Raw genomic sequence first — 26,805 nt, 5'->3', positions numbered from 1 at the left:
GGCCGGGCGCTGGCGGCGCCACGGCCGCCGGCGCGGCGGCGGCCCGGGCGCGGCTTTCTCCCGACGGCGGAAACCGCGCGCAGCCATTCAATGCTAACCAGCCGGCCGTGCTGGCATGCCGGCGGCGGAGGCGGGCGGGCCAGCCAGGAATGGGGTTAGGGATGGCCGTGATCATGCGGCTGCACGGAGACGTGCGCCGCCGTGCAGGCGGGGCGGATCGCTGTGCTGTCGCCGCCTGTCGTCAGGCGCCGCTGCCGGAACTGCCCGGCTGCAGCGGCGTGTCACCGCGCGTCTGTCGTCTCCGCGCGTCTCTCCTGTCTACTTCGCGCGTCTCTCGTGTCCGCCCGTCTGTCGTCTCCGCACGCCCCTCTTCTCCGCGCGTCTCGTCTCCGCGCGTCTCTCGTCTCCGCGCGTCTCTCGCCTCCGCACGTCTCTTGTTTCCGTGCGTCTGTCGCCTCCGTGCGCCCCTCTTCTCGGCGCGTCTCGTCTCCGCGCGTCTCTCGCCTCCACACGTCTCTTGTTTTCGTGCGTCTTGGTTAGGCAGAGACTGCAGCGTAGCGTCGGCGCGCTGCTGAGGCCGCCACGAGTCCTGGGTCCTGGTCGGGCTAGTTTTGAAACGTTGTTTCACTCGGCCCATTCACAAGATTGCTCATGATAAAATAGTCATCGCTAAAAGGATTGGGCTTACTAGAAAGTCTTCAAATTTGACTTTTGCATGATGGGGATGGGCTGCTATTTATAACAGGAGGTTTTCAGTCCAAACCAACGCAGAGCAACGGGAGTATTTCGGCTGTCGCGCTTCTGTGGCTTCGGCTCGCAGTGAGCTAACACTTTGGCGTGCATTGCTGCCGTCTTGCCGTTACGGCTGTATCCTGCTGACCTCGCACTGGGCACATGATGAAGCCGTCACGACAGGCATGAGTCCGTGACCCCCTCCCCTCCCATTCCCCGTGACGGCGGCCGTGAAGCCTCGCTCGCTCTCGCCGAGCCTGTGCCGCGTGATCAGGGGAGCGGGTTCGGCTCTCCGCTGACGGCCGCATGACGTGGCGAGGGCTCAGCCCCGCTTCGTGTGAACTGGCGCATGCAGTGGACGTGTCGTGTCTCGAACTTCCGTACCATGGAGCGAACCCGACCGGTCAGACGGCTTTTACCTGTCTGCGGTGGTGCTATCGGCGACAGCTGCCACCGGCGGGCGGCGGGAGGTCTGGCCACCTGGTGTTGCCGGTCCGGGTCCGGTCAGCCTGGCCTGTGCCGGACGGCGACTGGCGACACCCCGACCCGACCCGACCCGACCTGGCCCGGCCCGGGGCGGACGGCGGCTCATGTGTCGCGGCACCGACAGTGGTCAACACGTCACCCGGCTGTGCGGCCGGCCCGGTGACTTGTCAGCTGCTCAGCCGCTCGGCTGCGCAGCTGAGTGGCCGGCTGGCCGGTTGGTCTACCGTCTGTGCGCCTGTCGGTGGGCGGTCCAGCTGCCGGGGGCTGCGCTGGGCCGGCTGACGCGCGTCCGGCCGCGGCGCTGACGCGGCTCGGCCGTGTCGCCCGGCTGGCCCGCTGCCCGCCGCTCTCGCACCGGCCTGATGTCATGCTTCCGCCGCGGCGTCTGAACACGCTCCGTCGTCACCCGGGCCGACCGCCGGCGCCGCCGCCTCACCCGCCGGCGACGCGGCCGCCCACGCCCCGCTGGACGGAGACGCGTCTGTCGTCCGGCCGTCCCGCCTCGCCTCGCCTCGCCCCGCCCCGCCCCGCCCCGCCTCGTCCGTGGTCCTCGGGCGACCGTAGGGAAGGCCCGGGCCCGCCGCCGCCGCTGAGGAGGCTGTAACCGGAGCGGCTGTCACGGTCCGGTCCAGCCAGCCGGCGCTGGACGCCGGCGCGACGGACGCCCCGGCAGATGCACGCCAGATAGTGACCGGACCGACCGACCGACAAAAAGGTCCGGCTGGTCCGTCTCGTTTGCCGGGGGCGCGGCCCGGATGTGTGCCGCGGTGTCCGAGGCGGAACGACCATGTCCGTGCGCGTCCTCGCGAAGTGTCCGCGAGCGGCCGATGTCTGGGGTCTTGCAGAGCGATGTCCGCGAACCGCCCGGTCCGTGTCCGCCGACCCTCGTCCGCAGACGGCTGGGTGCCCTGTCTGCGGTCGGCGCCACGTCGTGTTCGCGAAACTCTCAAACTTGGGTCGGCGGACGTCGCAGCTGTGTCCGTGGGACACCACAGCTCCGTTCTCCCCCGTTTGACAAGCGTTGGCCGGCCGATGGGCGCCGACGTCGGCGTTTGACGCTCGCCGAGCTGGTCAGGGACGACTCCGAGGCATCGCGTGTCTTAAGCCGCTTCGAGTTACGGCTCATGGTCACAGGAACGGCCCGGAACTGCGCGCCATTGAACACCGTGATTACGGCCTTAGTGTTGTGAATCCGTTTTTATCACGGCGGTAATCGGCTGTGTGATTTTGCGGGATGATTAGTGGACATGTTGCGCGGCAGGGTTTGCTTTGTTGTTGGCTGCCACGCTCTGCACGCGTTTTATGATCTCGTGAAACTCTCGGAGCAAGGCGGTATCGGTGCTGCTGGGCCAGTGAACACATCGTCGGCAAAACTCTGTAGTGTGGCCCTAAAACCACGGAGCCTTTGAAGTCTATCGTGTGCTTTTAGGTTCGTGTTAACGTTATTATGCAGATGTTTCTATCTGATAGTTTTCTAAATGCGGTGCTGTCATCAGCCAACTCCAGCCTAGATGCCGGCGGCGGTGGCCCCGGGACGCGGCTATGGCCGAACCGTGTGCCGACGGCGGTGGTGAGCCGTGTACCGGCGGCGGTGGCGGGCCGTGGCCCGGCTGTGGCCGAGCCCTGACGGCGCCGGACGAATGAGCAGCCGCTAATGGCCGCGGCCGCGCCCGTCTGTCATCGGCCAGCACGCAGGGGCGGCGGCGGCGGCCGGTAATGCGCACGGTCCCAGCTGGGCCGGCCGCAGGCGCCGTGGTAGGGGCGGGCCGGGAAACGACAGGCCAAGCAGGCGGGTGGCCCCCGCAGCCGGCGTCCGTGCAGATGCGGTCCGTTGGTACGGTGGTACGGGATGATTCCGGCGCGCCAGTGACCGTGGTCGGGCTTCTCGCTGCCTGGCGTGCGCTGTTGCCCATCTGCGCGGTATCAGCGCGTAACCACAGCGCCCGCCGCCAGCTGCGTGTCAGTGGGCGGCCGCTGTCACCACGCCGCCCGACCCGTCACGTGTGCCGGCCGGGCCGGCTCCGCAGCGCCGCCCCCGCCGCCGGCCGCCCTCGCAGCCTGGCCGTGTTTCTCCGCTGCCGGCGGCGGCGCTCTCGGACGCTGCGGTTAGCCGTCGGCACGGGAGTGGCCGCCGGCCCGTCCTCACGCGCGCCCGCTGACTCACCGCTCCCGGGGGCACAGAGTCCATGGCGCACGCTCCAAATCGGCCGTCGCACGCCCGGGAGCCGGCCGTAAATTGCCAACTGCGCGCAGGCCGGCGTTGGCGGCGGTGCCGATGCGCTGTCAGACGTGGTGCGCCGCGTCATGCGGCGGCGGCTGCGCCTCTGACGTGCCTGACTCACCTGCGACGCAGCCGCCCCGGGCGCACGCAGCCGCCCCGGGCGCCGTTTGTTTTTCGTGTCGGCCGCGGCGCGTTGGGTTTGATGGGTCGGCGCGAAGGCTGGCCTCTTCGCTGGGTGGACTGACGGGCGGCTGACGCAGCTCGGCTGCACTGCGGACCCGCTCACCCCCGCCCCCCGCTCCCGACCCTGCGCCGGCTGGTGAGGGTGCAGCGGTCCGGCCGCGTCGAGAGCTCCGCCGGCCGCGGACCTTGGCCGCGGCCGTGGCGCGCTGGTGCGCCATTCCCTTCACTCATCCCGACCTCACGACAGGCGGGCTGCCCGCACGCCGATGGAAATATGCACCCTGTTTATGTTTCGCGAAACACGACTCCGCCCCGGCCTTGGCCGGCGACGAAAGGTGATTTTTAGCGTCGGCCACGCCGGCAGCCTCGGCGACGCCGGAAACGGACGGAGGCCGGCGGACGTCATTACGTCATGTCGCGCGGCTTATGCGACCGTCCGCGACCTCCGCCGCGCCGTTAGGCTGGGGCCGGCGGTGCCGCCTCCGCAGCCCGCTGCTGGCGACGCGTCGCTGCCGGCGGCGTAAACTGGGCGGCCGTTTGTTTGGCGGACGCCGGTGGGGCTGGCGCCGCCCGCGCGCCGCCTCACGTCGGCGACGCGCGCCAGCCGACCGTGCAGTGTGCGCCGGCCGCGGTCGCAGGTGACCCGCCGCCGCCGCCGCCGCCGCCTCTCGCGCCCAGTTGACACGCGTGCCGCCACCTCCGGCCGCGGCGGCGGCGCTTCCGGTGCGGGGCGCGCCCGAGCGGCACCGGCGGGCGCGCCGTCGCCGGTGTGTGGCGTTCGCCGGCGCCCGTCCTCCGGCCGCGGGCCGCTACCGGCCAGCCGAGGCCGCCGCGGTCGGCCAGACCGACGCCATGTGGTTCGCCACGCTGGGTCGGCGCAGGTGAGTGACGGCCGGACGTCGCGCAGGAGAACGTCTGGTAGAGCGGCGGCGCCGCCGGGTCACGCCGGTGACGGAGAGCGCCGGCCTGTGCTGGGACACACACGGCCGTCGCCCTGCACCTGGTGTGCTCCAGCCGGCATGAGAGAGATTGAGAGGCGGAGACGCCGGACGCGGCCGCCGGCTCGACGTCTGCCGGCGCCGCGGCTGGTGGATGGTGCAGCCGCGCCGGCCGGGCGTGCTCAGGGGGGGGGGGGGGGGTCCCCGGAGGACGCGGCGTGCCGCTTGTCTGCGGGAGCCGCGCTCGGCGATGGATCGTCCCCCTCGCCTTCCCCGCTCCTGCCGCCGCAGCCGTCCGCCGGCTCGCCATACCGCTTCCACATGCCATTACCATTGTATTAGGGCGCTCGTCGCTCTCATCGCGGCCCGTTCGCCCTGACTCTCCCCTCGCCTCCCTCTCCCTCCCTCTGCCTTTCTCCGCGGGTGCCGACTTCTATTTGTGTGCGGGTGCGCCGGTTTTGTTTGTTCAGGTAAAACGCCGGCTGCCGGCCGACGTCGGTCGTGAGCGCCATCTGTCGCCGGTCCTGCCCGCGCAGCCTCCGTCCGCGGTGTCCTCCTTGCGGTGAACGAGTCGCCGCACTGTTAGCCGCGCCTGGTCTGTCGCCGCACGCCACTGCACGGCAGCGCCGGGCCCACACCACACCGATCGAGGTCCCTGGGGCGGACGTGGTGCGAAACTGCTGCAAGGTTGGGACCGTCAGATCACTCTTCCGATCTCAGTTCTATTACAGGAATGCGATAAGTCCGATTAGGAGATACGGTGCATTCCTATCTGCCACGCAATTTCAGAATCGCGCAATAGTTGTCATATTTGATAGCCTCATTGCTGATTACCGATATTGGTCACGCTGTAGAGATGATTACGTAATTAGCGCATTTAACTTTGCACTCCGGCCGGATATTGCTGGTCAAATCGGAAGACGCGAGTGAAAAAAGGAACGATGGCGCGGTGGCTGATACCTTTCCGCTAAAAGGATTTCCCAACTTTGTAATTATGTCTGGTCTCATTGAGCAGTGTGACGCCGTGGCCTTCCACTGCGCTGTCACATTGAGGCTGTCTCTCCGGTAACGCAGCATCCTTACTATACCTGTATGCGGTTGTTTGAAGTGGGTAACAGTTCTGTCCACTCGCCGCTTTAGGCGCGCTCTAATTACGCGGGTTCTCATCAGGCCGGTTTTCTTCTCATGTGATGTCTTGTCCTCACTTCACTGACACCTCATCTCACTGGCACGACCACTTCGCCAAGCCGGCTTCGCCACTTCTGCACATCCACTTCATCTCAGCCAGGCCTGCTGCTCGACGCCTTGGCCGTCGGTCGCTCCGCGCTGCTGGCGGATCAGCTCATCAAGGGCGACCTCCCGCTCGACGCCTTGGCCGTCGGTCGTTCCGCGCTGCTGGCGGATCAGCTCATCAACGGCGAATTACCGGTCGGCGCGCGTTGTTTCCTCAGATGTCCATCGAGGCTGATTAATATGCGTCATTCATCACGTCCCTGCGGCGGTCGGCGATCAGCGCGGCCGCCGAGCGGCCTGCTAATCAGGCCCATGGATCGTGCCGCGTTTGTCCGGCGTCAGACGGTAATGCCGCCCCGTCCCGCCACAGGAAGAAGACCAGCGACAACCAGTGGTGGGAGCTGTTCGACCAGAACACCTCGCGCTTCTACTACTACAACGCCTCTAGCCAGAAGACGGTGTGGCACAAGCCCACCAACTGCGACATCATACCGCTTGCTAAGCTGCAGGTGAGTGGCGGGCGCTCTGACGACGCCAGTGAGCAACAACGCAGACGGATGCTGTGGCGTCGCCATCCGTTGCCGTGGCGATGCCCTCCAGCTACGCTCTCGGTGACCTTGCCGTGTCGTCACCAGCCCCGGCCGGGAAGCCCGTCGGAGTCGACGGGGGCGTTCTGCGGACGCCGCTGACATTCGGAAGCCCTCAGCCGCACCTCGGCTCTCGCGCCTGCCGTTTCAGTTGAGAACGCGTCTCAGTGATTTCCAGAGCGACGTGCCGGAATTGGTCTGTGTATAAGAACACTCATGGGAAATGGAGAGCGAAATGACTGCATCGGCACAATGTTGGGCGATATTGCTTCGAGTCATTGCTGCGCTAGTGATGACTTAGACTTGAACCTCGTGCCGCTGTTCCGGCCCCCGGCGCCGGGGCTGACTGTATTGAGCTCTGCGCCAGTCCGGGCGGCGCGTGCCTCAGCGGCCTGTAGAGCGCCGAGCCGCCGTGTCGCGGCCGCTCGCCGCCGTGTGGCTCTGCTCCCTCGAAGCTCGGTCAGACAGCAGGCGCTGGTCGGCGCCGCGCGCCACCAGCTGCCGTCTCTCGCCGCGTTCGCCGCGCGCGAAAGCGGCACTCGCGCCGCCGCCTCTCCGCGTGTGGCGAAAGCGGCGCTGATGGAGCAGTCATCTGCTGCGTTGAGTGCGTGGGCTGCATTAGCGTCGCTGAGTGGCGGACCAGACGGTCACCGGCGCGGCGGAGGCGGGGGCCGTCGGGCCGCCGCCGCCGCCGCCACCGGGCCCTCGTGCGTTCCTCTAGCGCTGGGGCGCGCCGCTCCGGCCCGAAATACCCGGCCGGGCGCGAGCGCGGCCGACAGGCGGCCCTCGAGCACAGGAAGTGCGGCGGCCCGTGCCGCGCGGGCCGCCGGCCCCGCCCCGCCGCCGCCGGGGAACGCGGCCCGGAGCTGGCCAGGACCGCCCGTCATCGACCGCGCAGGAGAGCCGGTCGGCGCCTCCGCCGACCCGATGAAAAATGTATTGCCGGGTTGGAGCTGGCGAATTGGCGGTTCGACGAAGGGCGGTGGAAATCGGCCGCTGGGGTCCGGTGCTGGTGGGGGGGGGGGGGGGGGGGAGGGGACGGCGTCGACGGAAGGCAGGGGTAGAATCTGACGAACTATGTTTGTTGTTTGTTGCGACACGCAGTTGAATGACTCAAGCTCAGTTCTTTCGTGTTGAGAGGCCCGCTCGGGCGAAGGCGGTAGCCACCCGGCCACCATTCGGTCATGAAATGAGACGCCGTTGCGGAACAAAACGAAAACAACTGGAAGCTTCGTGCCTTACGTGCTAAGCTTCGCCAACTTTGGCTTACTCGTCTTTGTGTTTTCCAGAGACCCACGATTGTTTTAATTGATTGGCCAAACACTCCCGTGACCGAGGTGTACGTAAATTATTTTCAAGTGCATTCTCATTAAAGGTTCGAGCCTATAGTTAGGAGCCAATCCTGGTAATATATATATATATATATATATATATATATATATATATATATATATATATATATAAAGCTCAGATAAGCATGCATATAATGGCTTGTCGCAACATAATTGTACCGCTCAATATCTGTTTCAAAACCATGCGTCTGTGAGCCGACCGGTCCCTATATATTTGTTGTTCCAAGAATACCCGCGTGAATCATCTGGTTTGTAGCGCATCTGCTGGTACGCGGGATGCACGTTCAGCCACGATAGTTTTCGTCACGCAGTCGCTGGCAGCGTGCGGGCGTTCAATAAGAGCTGACATGGGACTGGCAGCTGACCACCCGCCACCCAGCGAACATCGATGTAACACGTCGACACGGCATCGTACACCATCTGAGTGTCAGCCGTGGTACATGGCTCGTAATTTTACTCCTCATCGATATGAGTCGGTGAACATGGCCGCCACGTCAGCCAGCGTTGACTCGAGTCGACTTGACATCGCATGACGAACGGAAATGACTCTGTCTGTCGGCCGAACTGCCTGCAAATGCGGAAGCACTTGTGTAAATCAAACTACTCGTACCCATACAGCGGCGTCATTGTTCGTCACTGGAGCGTGAAGCGGCGCATTTGAATGACATTCCTGACGACGGACGGCCGTCCCGTCCACGCATACGCAGCGGTGCGGGACGTTCGATTCGTGCCAGCGATGCGACGCTCTCTGTGACGATGATAACGTCGTTCGCGCTGGTCGGTGGCTGCTCGCGAAGTGCTCATCAGTTCCTTTTCGATGTACCCGTCCGATGCCTCTCTATGTGCGCGCCGCCGCGCAGATGGTCCGCTTCACGGGGAGCCGGCGGCGGCTGGTCTGACTAAGGCCCGGCGGTGGTCTGACGGTGGTCCGACGATGGTCTGCGCAGGTGGTTTCCTTCAGCGGGAGCCGACGGCGGTCTGGTCCGGCTGTGGTTCTGGTCCGCGCAGGTGGTCCGCGCAGGTGGTCTCCTGCAGGGGACGCCGATGGCGGTGTGGCCCGACTCGCCTGTCGTGCCCTGCGCGCGTGAGACAGCCGCCCCCCGGGGAGTCTGCGTCAGCCTCGGCCCACCCGGCGTCGCCGGCTGCGCGCCCTGTTTGTGTACGGAGGGTGGCGCGCCGCCGCCCTGGAGGACGGGCCGCCCACGGACGACGGCCTGGTGGCGCCCCGAGGCCCGCCAGTGACGCCGCCCGTCCCCGGGAGCGGACCACCCGGTCCAGTCAGCCGCCACTGATCTGAGCTGGCCTGACACCGGCAGGCAAGGCGAGGCCGTCTGAGAATGAGCGCTTCTCGCGGTCAGTCCGCCCCGGGGCGCACAGTCCCTCGTCTACAAAGTATCTCCGAGCGAGGGTCTGGGACGTTACATCCCAGGGTGTGCGGGTGATACGTGTGTGCGTAGGGGGAGGGGGGAGGGCTATTCGAACGTCATTCCCGACATGCATCGCCAATGGGTTAGTGTGAAACTTGTACAGAAAGTAGGGCAGTGGAAGCCTGGCTCGGTCTGCCCTTCCCCTCCCTTCCCCGCCCCGGCCGCCCGCCCGCCCGCCTGCTCCCCACACCGTTGGTCCTAGCTTCCGGACTGTTCCGGTCAGAGAGCACGGCCAATGGCATCCTCCGGTCGTCGAGCGACGCTCTCCAGGCCACGTGCCACTGCCACGTGGCGCGGCGGAGGGGGTTCACGCGGGGCCGGGCCGCCCCTTCGTCTCCTCCGCACTGGACGGCAGTCTGACCGGGCCAGCAGCACCGTCATGTTCGCGTCCCGACGGACTGCCCCACGGCGACGGATGTGGACGCGCGGCGACGTCTACTGTCGTGAACGGCTCGGGCTGCCGGGGCCCGCCGCTCTCCTGGTGTCACTGTCTGCCGTGCAGCGGCATCTCCTGCCGTGAACGGCTCGGGCTGCCGGGGCCCGCCGCTCTCCTGGCGTCACTGTCTGCCGTGCAGCGGCATCTCCTGCCGTGAACGGCTCGGGCTGCCGGGGCCCGCCGCTCTCCTGGCGTCACCGTCTGCCGTGCAGCGGCATCTCCTGCCGTGAACGGCTCGGGCTGCCGGGGCCCGCCGCTCTCATGGCGTCACTGTCTGCCGTACGGCGGCGTCTCCTGCCGTGAACGACCCGGGCTGCCGGGGCCCGCCGCTCTCATGGCGTCACTGTCTCCCGTCCGGCGGCGTCTCCTGCCGTGAACGACCCGGGCTGCCGGAGCCCGCCGCTCTCATGGCGTCACTGTCTGCCGGCGTCGGAACGGAATGCTTAGTGCACCCGGGCGCGCTGCAGCGCTGTGTTCATCTGGCGCCGTTTTATGGGACGTTGTCGGCGCGCGGAAATGGACGTGTTGCCAGGCTGGCGGGCGCGGTGGCTCCCAGCAGCCCACGGGGTGCTCGCTGTGGCGCTGTTGCCGCCTGGCGATATAGTTCACCACCTGGCCGCCCGGTTGTTGCTGTCTGAAACGGATATCATGTCACGCTATAAGGAGGGGGCAAGTGATGCAGACTAATAGGTCCACGGAAACATGATCTGTTAGTACGCCTTTGCCTATTGTGTGCTCTGTTTTAAACGGCCATGCCAAGGCCTGGCTTATTTGTCCGGCAGCGTATGCTAGCCATTCAACAGGTGCGAGTGCGCCCTGGTCTGTGATTTAATTGTTCCGCTGGTCAGTGCCCGAGGCCCACGGAAAACCGAACACCGCGTCCAACTTGTGCCTTTCATGCATACTACGATTGAAGCTTTGTCGTCAAGCTCCGAGGTAAATTCACTTATCGCTGAGTGATGGCACGTGAACGAGGGCTCCTTGGTCAGGCGATCTTCTTAACCATGCCGTGGAAGGAATCCATGCAGTGGAAGGAAAATTCCACACGGGGTTATCTATTATGTGACTAGAACTCCTGGGACGTGGCAGCCTTCTCGCGGAGCGTCGATCCCACGCTTACGTCAGCCCCACGCTGACCTCCACTCTCGACCCTGCACTGACCTCCACTCTCGACCCTGCGCTGACCTCGACCCTCGACCCTGCGCTGACCTCGACCCTCGACCTTGTGTTGACCTCGACCCTCGACCCTGCGCTGACCTCGACCCTCGACCCTGCGCTGACCTCGACCCTCGACCCTGCGCTGACCTCGACCCTCGACCCTGTGTTGACCTCGACCTTCGACCCCTCGCTGACCTAGACCCTCGACTCCGCGCTGGCCTCGCCCCTCGACCCTGTGTTGACCTCGACCTTCGACCCCTCGCTGACCTAGACCCTCGACCCAGCGCTGGCCTCGACCCTCGACCCTGCGCCGACCTCGACCTTCGACCCTGTGTTGACCTTGACCTTCGACCCCTCGCTGACCTAGACCCTCGACTCCGCGCTGACCTCGCGTCGCAGGCCTCGGAAGCGTGTTTGCCTCAGGGGGGGGGTCAGCGTGGCCACTCCCGGTCCGTGTCGGACGCGCGCCGGCACCTGTTGCTCGCGCGCCGGCACCTGTCCCGGCCGCGGCGCCGGCGGTCAGGTGAAATCCCCGCAGCTGAAGGTGACGTCACCTGCCGGCCGGCGGTGTGCGTCAGGCGCTGAACGCGGCCGGCCCGTCCAACGTCAGCTGGCTCCCCCGTGATTCTCCCGCCGGCCAGTGCCACGTCAGCTGAATTACCCGTCAGCTGACCAAGTGGTCCATGGCTGGGACCCCCCCCCCCCCCACCCCCACCCCACCCCGTGCTCCTCCCTTCCCACTCTACCCGGACCGCCTGGCTACACACTCCCAAAACGGGGGGTGGCTGTGATGATCCGATGTTTTCCCAAGAGCCACCCTCGTGCCCGGCTGTTCTGCGGCGGCGGCCGGGTCCAGCAGCCGCCACCGTCGCTGTTGGACCGTCGTTACCTCGCGACGCCCGGTGACCTCCAGAGCCGTGACCTGGCCGCCAGGCCGCGGCCTTCCATGGTCGCCTCCGCCTCCGCCCGGCCGCCATCCGCCGGCGCGTTATCGAACGCCCGGCACCGGTCGGCATCAACTGTGACGGGATCGGTCAGAGGCGGCGGGCGCGGCGAACACGGGCCGCGCCGTCCGCACCCCCCCCCCCCCCCCCCCCCTGCAGGCGTGCCGCGCCGCGATGGCCGGCGCGGCCAGGTCGGCGGCTCGACCGCGCTCTGGTGCAGCGGTCTGCGGAGTGTGCTGCGGCGCTGTATGCACTGACTGAGACGTGCGCACGGGCTAGCAATAGTTGACGGCGTTAACGATCCGGTTATCAAGATTCGGTCCTTATCACGTGACACACACCGATCACGACTCGCAAACACCGGGCGCGCCGCCGGTTAGCGCGCGGCAAACGAGATAGCACTATCTGACGTGCCGCCGTCCGTCCGCTGTTGTCCGTGTGCGGCCTCTGACAGCATGTGATACAGACCGGCCCCGCCCGTGCCTAATCGCCCTGCTCCCGACACCTCCTTGGACGTGAGATGAACCTCTCATCATCACTTGACGTCAACAGCTGACAGGCGTCAACCACTCGGCAGTGGCGGAGTGGTTGACCACCTGTGCGCAACACAGCACACGGGCGTGGCAGCCTGTCAGGGGCGTCGCGGGCCGGGCGAGGCGCGCCGTGGTGTACCTCTGTGCGCGGTCCGCGCGGGTCGGTCGGCTGAGGGGGCTGATCCTATCTCCGCTGTCTGTGGGCTGGCCAGACGGAGCCGGGCGCGCCGCGGCCGCCGGGCTTGTCGCGGCGGCGACGGCGGCGGCGGCGGGGTATTGATCGGCGCCACCGGCCTGGAGGTCAGCTCACCTCTCCTCGGCCCGGCCCGGGCGCCGGGTCGGCCGCCGCTGCCGCCGAGACGACGAAGCTGGGCAGGGCGTGTCCCGCCTCCCAGACGGGCCGCCAGTCGGCGCCGTCGCCGGAGGGCGAGATCCGGCCGACCGCGGCCAGCGGCGCCGCTGGCTTTGAACGCGTGCTGGCATCCGGCGCGGCGGCGGTGCGTTTGAATGGCGCCTTGTGATGCCGGCCGCTGGCAGTTGTTCGGACGGCGGCGGCAATGAGGGGCGGCTGCGGTTCGGCGGCCCCGCGGCCGGGGTGGACCTAGCGCGCGGCGGCCGCGTAAGCAGATGCGCGTCGCCAGCCGGCCGCAGCTGGCGCCGGGCCCGCCGTCATTAGTCCCGCGCTCACGCACATCGGTCGCGCTGACCCGCGCGGCATTCGATACAGCGCGGGTAGCGAGCGACCGGAGCGGTGAGTCCCGCGCCCGGTGCGGTTCCTGAATCGAGTCAATGACTCCTGGCCAAAGCATAACTCCAGACAGAGTGGCGACGACGAGGCCTGGGAACGCGACCACAGCTGGTGGCCGGGCACATGCCGACCGCCGGCGTTCAGTCGAGGCCTTGCTGCGCCACGCGCGGCGCCAGACCCACGGCCTGGCACCGCCGGCTGTGTGGTGGGCGCGGCGTCGCCGGCTGCCGGTCCGGGTGCCGCCTCCGCTGGCGACTGGTCCGTGCGCTGCAGGCCGGGCCGCCGCCGCTGGGGGTCCGCCGGGCCGCTCACCTCCGCGGCGGCAGCGATCGCCCCAGGCCCGGCCGCCGCTGATCGGATCTAGATCGGCCCGCCACGCCGACCTTCGGAACTGCGCCGGCGTGGGGACGCATGGTCATGGATGCTGGCGGCGCGGCCTGTCAATTACCCTGGGGGTGGTCGCGTTCTAGTGCGGGAGACTGAAGTGTTGATGCTCTGATGCGCGTGGAGAGGAGTGTTCCAGCGCAGAGCCCCGCGAGCGCGCCGCGGCCGGCGGGTTATCGTTCCCTTTCAGCGCGCTCTCCGGGGACGCGGCGGCCTGAATGGCGGGCTCTATTGGTGGCGCGAGTGGGTGGCGGGCGGCGGGCGGGGGTATCGACGGCGCCGCACCACCTCCGCGGCGCGGGCCGGCCGGCGACACCGGATGCAGATCACGGGTGGCGGGCGGCCGGTGCCGTATCGAGCGGGGTCGGGCCGGCGACGGCCGCGACACCGGAGCGGCCGTCCTCCGGGACTGGCGGCGAGCAGAGCTGCTGACGCCGGCCGCCGACTGCCGGTCCCGTCTCGGGCGGGGATGAGACGATAAGCGAGCACGTCTACCGTGCGGTGTTCCCGCGGCGCGGACGGCACATTTGTTTGCGATGAATAATAAACTAAATGGAGTGAATGGCTTCGTCGTAAAGAAGCCGTAGGGCCTGACAACATAACGACTTGTGTGGATGGAGACTGCCTTTGTGCTCGGGGCTCGTCGTTATGTTCTCCTATCACGCACTTACCGCGGCTGTTTTTACCTCTGTACGTAACCGAGACCCTTGGTCGTCATCTATATACCTCACCGTCCCCTCGCGTGCTCTATGCCCCTACAATAGCACTTCGCGCGTTAGTGTCTGCGACAATGCCGCCACCGGCCGGTGGACAATGGCCGCGCCCTTGCCGTGTGTCGACCGCCGGCGCTCGTCTGTTTACGGGGCGCGGGGCGGGGGCCGCGGCGGCGCTGGGGACCACCCTCGCCGCCCGCCCGGCAGTCTCCTCCGGCATCGATCTCCGCCGCCGGCGGCCGGCGCCCCCGAACGCGCGGCGGGTTACTGCGCTCGTAAACGGGCCGCCGCCCCCGCCGCCGCCCCCGCCGCTGGACGCGGGAGCGGGTGGCAGCCGTGGCCGGGGCAGTGAGGAGGGACACCACGCCCACCCAGTGGCCGCCGCGCCGCCGTCGCTTGCAGCAGGTCACAGGGGATGTCGTGACCAGTCTTGCTGTCATCTGTCGATGATGTGGAAGGGTGTGACCACAGCGGCTGATGGGTGTCGTACAGCAGGAGCCGCTGCCCTCGCTCGTGACCCGCCGCTGACCTCCTGTCCGATTGTCGTTTCAGACGCTGAAGCAGAACACGGAGGCCGAGGAGGACGCCAAGGGTCGGCGGGAGGAGGCGGCGCTGCAGCCGGCCAGAAATAGCCCGGTACGTGCCGCCTGTCTCCGCGTCCGGCTCCGCCGTCGCCCCCCCGCGGTCCGGCGGCGGCGGCGGTCCCGCTCTCTGGACGTCGCCCCGGCGTCGGCCGCCGCCGGCTCGGGCGCGGAGAGGGGCGGGGTGGGCGCCGGAACTTGAGGCTCGTCGCTGCGGACCGCCACTGGAACACAGGGCTGCCGTGCAGGGGTGGGGTGGGGGAGGGGGGCGCAGTTCTGAGGCGGACCGGCCAGACGACTGACTTTTGAGATGTTGCTAATGTCGCTGAAGGATCCATGCCTGTCTCTTCTCTCCGGAGTTGTGCGCGGTGTGCCATCAAGCCTCTGGCTTGGCAGGTAGGTCGGATACACAGTAGCAGTTACCAGGACGTGTCAGCTGCAGTCGCGAGAGCTACGCAGGCCAGACTCACTGCAGTCAGTGCGGCATGCCCTTCGCTGGCGGGCCTAGGCCGGTGCTGCGCTGTGGTACTGTACAGCCCCTGGTCGCGGCCCACTGTAGCGTCGCGCGGTGGCGCTGCCCGTGGGCTCTCCGGTGCGGTCCGATCGGCCCGACCGCCAGTCGCCGGAACCGTGCCGGCGTCAGCGTCTCTCCGGTGACCGGCGGCCGCGGGCCGGTGTCGGCGCCGCCCCCGCGTCGACCTCGCTCTCGGCCGGGCTGCCGGAGGGAGGCCGACCGGTGCGATGAGTCAGCGGCCGGCTCGCATCTCTCTCTGCGCCGGCTGACTCACGCGCCGGGCGGCCTCCGAGCGAGCGGTGACGCGCCGCTGCCAGGGTCGCCGACATCCCGCCATCGACCGGCGGCTGCGGCGGCGGAGGCCGGCGCTACCGCCGCCCGTCGCCCCTCACGGCAGGTTGTGCCGTGCTGCGGCGTGACTGGGCCGGGCCGGGCGGGGCGGCCGGCGGCGGGCGGCTGCTCCGTGCTGCTCGGTACTGACGCCGTCCGCTGTACCGGCCGGCTGTTGTGACAGCGCGGCGTGTGCCGGCGCCGTCCGAATGACACGGCGGTTTGTAAGTGTGGGCCGCGCGGAGCGACGGGACGCGCCGGCCGCTGACGGGCGGTTAACGCGCCGAAGCCGCTCCGTCGCTCCGGCAGCGTGTCATGCCCGCCGGCGGAGCACGCCGGGGCACGAGCAGCGCGCACCTGTGCGCTTCTCTCGCAACGCGTGTACACACCCACGCGCATATGATGTTTGTCGCCATGTTCAGTTTGCACGGATAGACACGGCCGTGATGTCAGCAGCTGTATTGTGACAGGCTATGATGTCATCCCATACCAAAGTGGGTGTTCCGGGCGGGGTAGGCTGTCTGGCGTACCCGCGTTCGGCGAGGGTGTGCTGACTGGGTTGCGTTTTCAGGCGCAGAAGTCTCGCTCCATGGCGACGATCCAGACGCAGACGTCACCGTCGGCGTCGCCGCGCGGCCGTCGGCACCGGCACCATCACCACCGGCACCACTGCGCGGTGGATGGCCAGCCGCCCGTGCCGCGCTCCAGAGCGAAGGTTCGCATCACCGCCGCCGCCGGCGCCTGTGCCCTGCTGGCCTCATTGTGATGCCGAAGCTAGCCTCAGCTGGATCTAGAGATTAGGCTAGCTTCGTGTCACCATCGGTGACTGCCGCGCCACCCCGTCCTGTCCAACACCCCCCCCCCCCCTCCCTCCCAACGCCTGACCGCGCCATAACGCTGGGGCTCCGTGTCAGCAAGTCGGCGGCTGCCGCGCGGAGGACTCCGCGGGTCTCCGTGTCACGAGGTTGGGGAGGGCCTCGGCCGCACGGCACCCCCTCTCCGCCTGTCGTCGCGTCCGTTAGCCGTTCCCATTGTGTGGGCCGAGCCGAAGCGGCCGCGAAGGCCACTCCTCCGCCGCGCCGGGCGACCCGCTGGCCGGGCGGCCCGACCGGGCCCGGCCCGACCCGGCGCGGCGCGGCGCTGACGGCACGTGCGCTGCAGGCGGGCCGCCCGCAGGCCGTGCAGGGCCGGCCGCCTGCACGCGCCGCGCTCATTGTCCGTCGGGCTGCAGCGGCAACCGCCGGACGGCGTGTGCGCGCGGCGCGAGCCGGCCCGGTGGAGACTGATGCGGACCGGCCGGCCGCCGCGCACCGGACCAGAATAGCGCGCGCGGCGCGGCGCGGTCGCCGATCGGCGCTTCTGAACCGGCGGCTCGCCCGACGCCGTGAGAATCAATCGAGACAGGCCTATGGCCAGGCTCATTGATCATGCACCGGAACAGACAGGAGAGCAGTACGGTGTTTAGGGCTCCTTTGTTCGTATTGTGGGACATGAAAAAGAAATTCGTTTTACGTTGGCAGTCCAAAGTTGAAACGGCGTTACCGTACTCTCGCTGTCATTATTCCTAACGCGTCTGTAATAGCTGGACATGCTGTCACAGCTCTTATCTGGGGGACGCCGTTTTTAATGGGCGGAAGCGGTGGTCCGCCGCCACGGGACCGTCGCGGTCTGCCGTCTGCTTGACGGCCGGGATCCGGTTATCGTCGTCCCGGCCGGGCGGGTTTAGTCCCACCACGGTCCGTGTCATCCCTCCCACCTCCGCCCATCTGGTGCGACTGATGGGCCGGGCCGTGCCGCCGGCGGTCAGTGGTGTGATCATCACGACACTGACAGGGCGTCACCCCGCGCCAGCGCCCCCCGCCCGTCATCAGGGACCCGGTTAACTGGTCTCGGGTCCCGCGGCACCGCTGTGTCTGTCGTCGCCCGCCCCCGCCGCCTCCCCTACACCGGAGGGACGCCTCCTGACGGCGTCCGCACCGTTGCAGGACTCGGCGCGGGCACTCGGCGGCGTCGGACGGCGGCGCCAGCCAGACGGACGGCGGCTCGCACCGCGGCTGCCGCTGCCGGCCCAAGCACGCCACGCTCGAGTCGCCGACCAAGCTGTACTCGCGCTCGGAGGGCGCGCCGCCGGGCCCGCTGCTCGGCCGGCCGGGCGAGCGGCGCAGCGCGGCTGCCGGCGCGGGCGCGCGCCCCTACCCGCGCTCACCAAGCAGCGCAGCTTTGAGAGCGAGCGCGCCGCGCCGCACGGCCTGCCGCTGGAGCGCGCGCGCGACGCGCCGCTCTCGCGCAGCTACAGCTTCATGCAGCGCCGCGAGCGGCCGGCCCGACGACGACTCCATGCACGAGCGCTTCCTGCTGGGTGGCCTGCGCAGCGTCGAGTCGACGCCGCAGCCGCGTCGGCCGCTGGGGCGAGCCGCCGCCGGCCGAGCCGCCGCAGCGCTCGAGCAGCGCCGGGCTCGACTCGCTCTGCACGCCCATGATGAACCGCAAGCCGACGGCCGGCCGGCCGCGCTTCCAGCTGGACGTGCTGCGCGCCAGCGGCGGCGGCGGCGGCGGCGGCGAGAGCGACTCGAGCGGCAGCCCGCCGTCGCCGCAGCGGCCGCTGTTCTCGCCGGGCCTGCGCGGCGCCGGCCGCACCTCGGCCGACAGCTCGCCGCACTCGCAGTTCGACTCGGGCGTGGTTGTCGACATCGACGACGGCCGGCAGCCAGCGGTCGGCCGGCCGCGAGGCGGCGCGCGTGGTCGCCGAGGAGCCGCCCAAGCCGGTGATCGTGCACGGCGTGACGCCGCGCGCCGACGACGCGCCGCCGCGGCCCGGGCCCGACTACTTCTTCGACCCGACCACACAGGCCAACCTGATCCCGCTGCATCAGTACATCCTGGAGCAGGCGAAGCTTTCCGGTGAGCGGCGCGCGCGCGCGCGGACGCCGAGTGTCGGCCGGACAGGGTGGCCAGCGCCTGCTCTTGCCGCGCGCCGCGCCGCTTGTTTGTGCAATGGCAGCCATCGACCCAGCGCGGTGATATTCCTCGGTCCACTTTTTTTTAGCTGGGGGCAAACATGGACTCTTTGATATGCACTATCACATGGGTTTGTTTGTGAGTGAACGATATCTCTGGCTTTTGATAAGCGCATTGACGCGCCTAAGCGACCCTGCTTCCTCCGCCGCCCGGCAACAGCATGTCCGCCGACTGGACTTTGTGGTGTATATGAAACGGCTGATGTATATCACCAGGGAAGTGCGAACTGTCCGAGACTGCAGGCCTGGCTGGGGTTGGGTCGGGGTCCGGACTGTCTCAGACTGAAGGCCTGACTGGAGTTGGGTCGGGTCCGGACTGCCTCAGACTGAAGGCCTGACTGGGGTTGGGTCGGTGTCCGGACTGTCTCAGACTGCAGGCCTGACTTGGGTTGGGTCGGTATCCAGACTGTGTCAGACTGCAGGCCTGACTGGGGTTGGGTTGGGGTCCGGACTGTCTGAGACTGAAGGCCTGACTGGGGTTGGGTCGGTGTCCGGACTGTCTCAGACTGAAGGCCTGACTGGGGTTGGGTCGGTGTCCGGACTGTCTCAGACTGCAGGCCTGACTGGGGTTGGGCTGGGGTCCAGACTGTTTCAGACTGCAGGCCTGACTTGGGTTGGTTTGGTGTTCAGTCTGTGTCAGACTGCAGGCCTGACCCCTTGGAGACTTGACCTGTGCCAGTGACGCGCCATCCCCGGTCGTGACGTCAGGCGGGCTCTGCGCAGGCGGCGGCGGATCGGCGGGCCGGCCAACGATGTGCGTGCATTCGTCGCCAGTTTGGCACAGTCCCCGTGCTATGATGGATATCGGACCTGAGACGTGTCGCTTTGACGCCGCCGGTGGATAGGTCACCGCCCCCCCGACAGGCGTGTGGTCATTGACTCGGCCCGTGTCCGCCAGCCCCTCCCCCCCCCCCCCGGCTCAGGGGCCAGGTGACGACCGACGCTCGCCTGTTCTCACTGCCGCGCCATTCGTGACGGCGCGGCAGTGAGTCCCAGGACGTTGCTCCGCCTGCCGTTCCTCCGCTCGTCAGACTGTCCTTCGCGTCGCTCCGCTGTGCCCGAAACCCCCGCGGCCCGGTCCTCCGTGTCCGACACTCCCGCGGTCCGGTCCACCGTATCCGACACCCCCGCGGTCCGGTCCTCCGTATCCGACGCCCCCGCGGTCCGGTTCTCCGTATCCGACACCCTCGCGGTCCGGTCCTGCACGCCCGACACCCCCGCAGTCCGATCCTCCATGTTTCGACACCCCAGCGGTCCGATCCTCCATGTTCGACACCCCCGCGGCTCGGTCCTCCGTGTCCGACACCCCCGCGGCCCGGTCCTCCGTGTCCGACACCCCCGCAGTCCGGTCCTCCGTGTCCGACACCCCCACTGCCCGGTCCTCCGTGTCCGACACCCCCGCGGTCCGATCTGTCGCGGCACGCCTCCGCGTCCGACGCCCGCCTGACTCGCCGCCCGGCTCCGCCGTGCTCCAGGGTACCGGTTCGGCGACGCGCTGGCCGACGACCGGGAGAGCTGGCGCAGCGAGGACTCTGGTCCTGCCGACGACTCGGACGAGTTCGCCGACGACGAAGGCGTCAGCAACGCCGACTCGTCCGGCCTGGACGACTACCTGGAGGAGGACGACCGCTACCAGAACTTCATTCTGCCGGCCGCACCTGCGCCAACCGACAAAAGCTGAACGGTGAGCCGCCGCTCGACGGAGGCCGGGAGTCCAGCGTGACACGCGACGCTCACGTCTGCGCTGCGATGTGGGTGGAGATGGTGCGGCGTGATGCCTTACGTTGATGTGTGAGCCCTTCGTGGTGATCAGTCGCTGAAAGGTCAGTTTTTGGTGGAGACCACCATGTCTCGCTGTAGTGGTCGATATTCCCCAGCTGCCGGCCGTGACCGAAGCCCGGGGCCAGCGTCACTCCCACTGCGCGTCTTCCCACGGTCCGGCTCCCGCCCGCTCGCCCCCGCCCGCCGTCCGTCCCCTGGCGTGTCCGCCTGACGTCCGTCGGCCGCCGCCGCAGGGCGGTCCGAGTCGGACCTGGTGGACGGCAGCGCCGGCGGCGGCGGCACGCTGCCGCGGCTGCCGCCGGCGCCGCCGCCGTACGCGGCCGTCTCGCGGCACGCGTCGCTGAACCGGGGCGGCGGGCGCGGCTCGCTGCCGCCGCCGCCGCTGCCGCCGCTCGCCTCGCTGTACTCGCCGATCGCCGAGCGGGCGGGCACGGGCGCCGCCGCCGCCTCACCTGGCTCTGCTGGGCGCCGAGCCGCCGCCGCCGCCGGCCGCCGGCCTGCTCAGCCGCCTGGCGCAGGTAGGCGGCGCAACCGGCGCGATCTCGCCGCCCGCCCGCCCAGTCTGGCAGATGTGACGCGTGGGTGGTACGCATTGGTGTCCGAGATTGACTATCTGGTGTTCCCTGTTCTTGCCTGATGTTGAGATTCGAGGCTGTTTATCGATTCTTGTCCATTGCAGCCGCGTTCTACACTGGATTCTGTTGCGTGCTGTGCTCTGCGTATGGAGTTCGTTCGCCACATTTCCATTCTTATCGGTGTACGGATGCGATATGTGTGGTGTCACCCGTGCCGAGCTGATTCCGTTCGTTGCTCGACGTAGTGTAGTGTAGCGTGCTGCGCCGCCTGCCGGGCTGACATGACCGGCCCGCTGACCGGGTTCCCGTGTTCGCCGCCAGACGTCGCAGACGTCGCTGGCCAGCAGCGCGGCCAGCACGCTGCCCGAGCGGTCGGCCCTGAGCGGGCCCGGCGCCGCCGGCGACAGCGACATCGAGAAGTACGCCAAGGACAATCTGAACCTGCACAAGCGCGGCATCTTCCGCAAGAAGAACACCGTGCGTGACATGCTCTCCTGGTCTAAGGTAGGCCTGCGGGGTGGGGTCGTGCGGTGCAGAGGGGCGCGGATTACGCTGCCGCCTGCAGACGTCAACACGCCAGAAATAGTGTGGCGGGGACACGCTGACTGTAACGGGTGTGTTAGCGCGATAAAGGCCGTCCCAGACCGATCGGCTTTTTGTGGCCGGGCCTTGTTGACGCGGCTGGGGTGTTTTGAGAAGAGTGCCGATGCGTTATGTTTGGTTTCTTTGTGCAAGCTGCAGGTTCAGTGTTCCCTTTCTCGTGTCAGTTTATGAACCTGCCTAACACGCAGTAGTCAGTACCAGACGCAGTCACTGCGCTCACTTTTTCTAACATCAGTATGTGCGGTCCCAACTGCACCTGCACCCGCCGCGTTGTCTGGCTACAATCACGCAGTCCGCCTGTATCTGAAGCAATAGTAACGGCATAACCGCTTGTTCCCGGTTACCGTTGCTCCCTCCTCCTCTCCCTCCCCCCCCCCCCCCAATAGTCAGGTCCTGACCGACACTCCGGATGGTCCGCTTGGCTATATGTCCCCGTCCCACATCACGTGTACTTCTAGCGTGTCCTTGCTGTGTGCAGCCGCCCAGCGCTGAAGGTGCCCCGACCGACACCCCGAATGGTCAGCCTGGCCATCTGTCTTCCGTCCCACACCACGTCTGCTGTTAGCGTGTCCTTGCTGTGTGCAGCCGCCCAGCGCTGAAGCTGCCCTGACCGCGCGCTTCCTCCGGACTCATCCGCTCCGGCCAGCCTCCGGACCGCGCATGCTGACTGTATCCCACGGCCTCCCCCAGGACCCAATCAGTCAGCCGATGATCGCCACGCTGGACAAGGCGCTGAAGCGGGACGCCTGCGAGGTGTACAAGCTGGTGCAGATCTACATGGGCGATCGCAAGGCCAAGCCGGGCATGACACTGAACAGTGTGGGAGCCGAGCTGGCCGGGCTCGGCTGGAGCAAACCGGGCCTGCGTGACGAGGTGTAGTGCAGGTGTGCCGCCAGACGACCGAGAACCCGCGGCGCGACAGTCTGCGCCGGGGCTGGGAGCTGCTCGCCATCTGCCTGCAGTTCTTCCCCGCCGTCGGACAAGTTCGTCAGCTTCCTGGACGGCTACATCCAGCGGCACCGCGGACCCCGGCGCTCGACCATCCCGAGCTGGCCAAGTGGCCCGTGCATGTGAGTCGACGGCGCACCAGCGCTCTCCCCTGACGGTATCGGTGTCGCTCCCGCCATCTCACCATCTCCCCGACGCGGGCGCTCACCCGCGCTGAGTGGCGCTCCGCCACCCGCTGTTGCGGCACGGAAGCGGCCGCCGTAACAGCGGGTGGCAGTAGCAGCCGGTGAGCCGGCGCTCGTCGGGTGTGGCCGCGACGGGTGCTGCACTCTGCGGCAGCGCTACTGCCAGCGCGTTTCCAGGGGGGAGGGGTGTCGTCACGAACGTCCCCTACTGGCGCCATGGTGTCACGCAGAAGGGTCCCCACCAACTCCACGAGCCCCGGTCGCGCTCAGCATGGAGATCCTGTTTGTGGAATTACGAGTGACAGGTTGACTTAATTAATGCGTTGTTTGTGTGCCCGTAGTGCTGCGGCGCCCCTGTAAAAGTAGCTGGGATGACTAAAATTAAAAGAACTGATGCAGTGGTGGACAGGCACGTTTGTTGCGGCTTTTTCCATTCTCCCATGGGCGAGATTAGATCAAGACCCCTTCACAAGCCCGCCTGCGCCATTGGTCTAACTGCAGACTCGTCGCCATGTCGGGTGCACGTTGCACCACCGATCTCTTTTGGCTCGCGCTGGACGATGGTTCGATCGACCCTTGTGCTCCGGCGTGTTATCGCGGAGCTACCGGCCTCGGTCCATTAGGTGGCAGACTGGTCACCCGTCTAACGGATGTACCATCTCAGAGGTTACGTCCACAGTCCAGTGGACGTAAACATCGGCGTTTGTGACGTTTCCATTTGATTTGTAGATTCTGATATGTCGTAAGTTTCCTTTGCGTCGCTCAAGATAGTGATATAGTGACGGGAGTTGCATTAAAGCCCCAGGAAAAATTGCTTTGGAAGGCTCCTCGGTCAAGAGGGACCGTGATGCAAACCGGCAATATCCCTTACATCTGAAATGGAAAACAGGAGTGGCTGCAGGCTTGCTTCGCTATCATATATTGCGATAGCGAGGAATACTTCGCAAGTATTCTTCCTCAGATGTGTGTTTTTTCCATGCACGAATGATGAGTGGTAGATATAGGCAATGTATGGGCGTATGCGACGATGCAAATTTCGTTACGACCCTGGCTACAGTTTCGACGAAGGTGTGTGTTGTACTCGGCACTTTTCGAACAGCCGACCTATCCGTCTTACCCGACGATCGCTGGCGCAACCACACAAATCCGTGTTGGCCACGTTGAAGTGCAGACGGTACGTTGATCGATGCGCTGAAATAGGATACGCACGTCCACCTGCTCTGGCTCCCGTGATTTGGCGTACAACGTGAAAAACGTAAAAACCAGGCTACTATAACTCTGTGACCTCTGTGTACGTGACGTGACGCGTACGCGAGACACGTGTGAACCGCACGTCCGGCACCACGCGATTCCCCGTTCAATTATCTACCAAGGGCGTGCTAATGTGCCGCTCCTGCCCCCGATCACCAAGATGTGACCACTATTTCGAACGTCGGCTCGGCGGGGTTTGGTCTGTCGGTTCGCATTTTCGGGCCGCCCGTGCAGAACCCGGTACGGCCCAAAACGTCCCTTCGGGCATATGGCACGCCCGAACCTGGGACCGCAGCGGGCTCGCGACCTGCCGTGGAAAACCGGCCCGTGCGCCCGCGCGTCGTGTACGAATTTCACCGATCAGCGACCCGTCGTTCGGCCCGGGCGCGACGCAATGCAAAATGGGACACGGGCAGACAGACCCACCCTAAGCAACTTGTTTAAACGCAGCGGTTTATTGGGGTGCGCCTTTTCACCCCAAAGTTCGAACGTTAATGGTCATCACTACTCAATAAAGCGTTCAGTTCGGTGAAGTGACCGGTTTTCGTGATCGGAAGAACATCCAACCTCAAATTCTCGCCTTCCATCAAGTTTAAGTGCGTCCCTATATTTAGTTTTCAGCTCTGCCCGTCCAGCATTTGGTGTGAGGTTTCTGCGTGGCGGAGTAGGTATTTCATGAGCCGACGTGTGTGCCTGATTGCAGTCGCTGATACAAGTACAGATCTCCCACTATGCCAAAATATGCTGCCCAAAGACTGGAACGGAACCTCGGCAAACGGAACAACCGCAAGCCCAGCTTAGAGGAGATTGACCAGGGCACGGTAAGCTGTGGAGCCCAGCGGCCCGATTGGGGCAGGTCATCCCAGGGGTGACCGTGTGGAGAGATAACGCTTCTTACAGACAGGCTGGCTCATTCTACACCTGGGGACGAGCCTTCACGCCAAGACCACTGCCTGCGACCTACGGCAGACGTAGTGCTTGCGATGATCATTCAACGTGCTGCCTACCCAGCGAAAGAGGGCGGGGGGGGGGGGGAGGGGGCGGTCGGAAGTGTATCCATGTGACTAGGAACAGCGAACTATAATGTATGTGTCTGTGGGCTGCGCACAGGTCACGTGATGCTCGTGCGCGCGCAGTTTCAGATATTCCGCTCCAGCATGTACGGCAGCACGCTGCAGGAGGTGATGGCGATCCAGCGGGACCGCTTCCCGCACCGGCGGCTGCCCTGGATCATCACCACGCTGACCGAGGAGGTGCTGCGGCTGCAGGGCGCGCAGACCGAGGGCATCTTCAGGTAACGGCGGGCAGGCGCGGCCGGCGGGCTCCGACAGAGGGCGTGGTCAGCCGCGGCCTCGTGCGCCGGCTCGGTCGGCTTACAGCTGCAGACAGACCGTGGCGAACGCGGCCCGACGAGAGGCCTTGCTCATGCCCCGGGCTGACGTTATGTAATCCACAGCCGTGCGGCGGCTCGAACCGTGGCCCGGGTGTTTCGCCGCGGCGGTGATGGTCTGGGATGTGAGTAGGTCCCGAATGCAGCTGCCTTTGATGAGCTTGAATAATTCGGTGCGCAGACCGAGCCGTCCCGCCTGGCATTTCGGTCGGTTATGTATGCAGGACCGGCCTGAATGCATGTCCAAATGAGACCGCCCAGTCCGCGGATCCTAGGAGGCCTGCCGACATTGCTGTAGCCAATGTAGACGGGTTTGGAAATGCATTTTCATTTGTTGTTTGCATGAAATGTGTGCTGTCTCCGTGTGCCGCTCGGTCCTCTGACGTGTGTCGTCTCCGGCAGGGTGCCGGCGGACGCGGAGGAGGTGCTGAACCTGAAGCTGCGCACCGACCAGTGGGAGGTTCCCGAGTGCTCTGACGCGCACGTGCCGGCGTCGCTGCTGAAGCAGTGGTACCGCGAACTGTGGGAGCCTCTGATTCCCGACCGATTGTACGCCAACTGCATCGAACATTGCGGCCAGCCGCTGCCGCTGGGAGCTGGTGCAGCAGCTGCCCGAGATCAACCGGCTGGTGCTCACCTACCTGGTCCGCTTCCTGCAGGTACGGCGCTCGCGTGCCTGGCGGCGAAGATGGGACGGGCCCCGTGCGGTCCCCGCGGGCACGGCTGTGCTGGCCTGCCACGGGGCCGGAGCTGCGGCCAGAGCTGGGCCGGTGCCCGCAGATACGCAGGCCTGGCGCGTCTCCCCCGGCAGGATCCGCGGCAGAGCTGGTCCGACTCCCGCCGGTGGGCGGTTCACGGCTGTGGCTGACGGCAGACTGGTCTGCCCCTCGGAGTTGTTCTCGTGCAGGCGCAGCCCGCGTCCTGCTAGTGCGAGCCCGTCTGACTTTCCGTCTCTTGTGGAGTTAGGCGAAAAGTTGTCCGTTTATCGTAGGCGAGTGTCCACCCTCAGCCATGTCGCAATCTGGCTGAAGGTGGTCCTCCTCCGCACGCCATCCCCGCCCCGCTGCCGTGGGTTTGGTTTGTGGGGCGGATCAAACAGACGAAGCAGCTTATGTTTGGATGCGCTGCACGTGAGCACTACGAGCCGGGGGTGGCGGAAGAGCCCGGGTACTATTCTGCCCCCGGCCCCTGAGCGACGCTGCGCGTAATATCTGCGAGTGGAGCGAGCACTCATAACTGTTTCCAGGACGCTTCAACTTTTGGAAAGCTCAAGGTCTTGGTGCAGAAAGAACGCGATCAGTTTGCGCATCTTCTTAAACTTATAACTTACTTGTAAGGTCCTAATCTACCAAGTCGGGAGTCGGCATCTTGAAATTGAAATAGTCTAATGAGGCCTTCGGGCGGCAGATCCGAGCCGGAACCGGACGGCGCGTGATCAGACAGCTGTGTGGACTGTCTGTTTCCTGTAGGCTCCGTCTGACGCCGCGGGAGAGAGGACGCGGATCGGCCGTCAGCCCGGGTCTGTGTACCCTGTGACGACCGCGCCTGCCAGGC

At 66.5% G+C, this 26,805-nt stretch overlaps 1 pseudogene; it reads left to right on the top strand.

The window, feature by feature from the left end:
- Window positions 1–26,179, top strand: part of LOC119111496 (rho GTPase-activating protein 39-like) — a 45,696-nt pseudogene extending 19,517 nt beyond the window's left edge.
- The last annotated feature ends 626 nt before the right edge of the window (window positions 26,180–26,805 follow it).

Source organism: Pollicipes pollicipes, unplaced genomic scaffold (genome assembly GCF_011947565.3).
Source record: "Pollicipes pollicipes isolate AB1234 unplaced genomic scaffold, Ppol_2.1 Scaffold_7261;HRSCAF=8764_pilon_pilon_pilon, whole genome shotgun sequence".
NCBI lineage: Eukaryota > Metazoa > Arthropoda > Thecostraca > Pollicipedomorpha > Pollicipedidae > Pollicipes > Pollicipes pollicipes.
This window is presented reverse-complemented; position numbering and strand designations above follow the sequence as displayed.